This window comes from Rhinopithecus bieti, unplaced genomic scaffold, assembly GCF_001698545.2.
Source record: "Rhinopithecus bieti isolate Rb0 unplaced genomic scaffold, ASM169854v2 scaffold_1058, whole genome shotgun sequence".
NCBI lineage: Eukaryota > Metazoa > Chordata > Mammalia > Primates > Cercopithecidae > Rhinopithecus > Rhinopithecus bieti.
In genome coordinates, this window is record NW_016803341.1 from 644,851 (window position 1) to 645,074 (window position 224).

Here is a 224-nt window from a genome sequence, read left to right on the forward strand (position 1 = left end):
CCTGGAGGAGCAGAGCGGGTTTTTGTACCTGGCCGCGGGTGTTGGGCTCCCCACAGGCGAGGCCGGGTTGCTTCGGGCGCCCCCAGCCAGGGGCGGGGCCATCGCGGGAACTCCGCCCACCCTCTGCAGAGGGCGCGCGCCGCCCCTTCCCGCTCCGGGCGGGTCTGCGGCTGCCGGGGCGCGAGCGGCGTCCCCGCGTCCCTGTCGCACCGCCACGCGGGTCG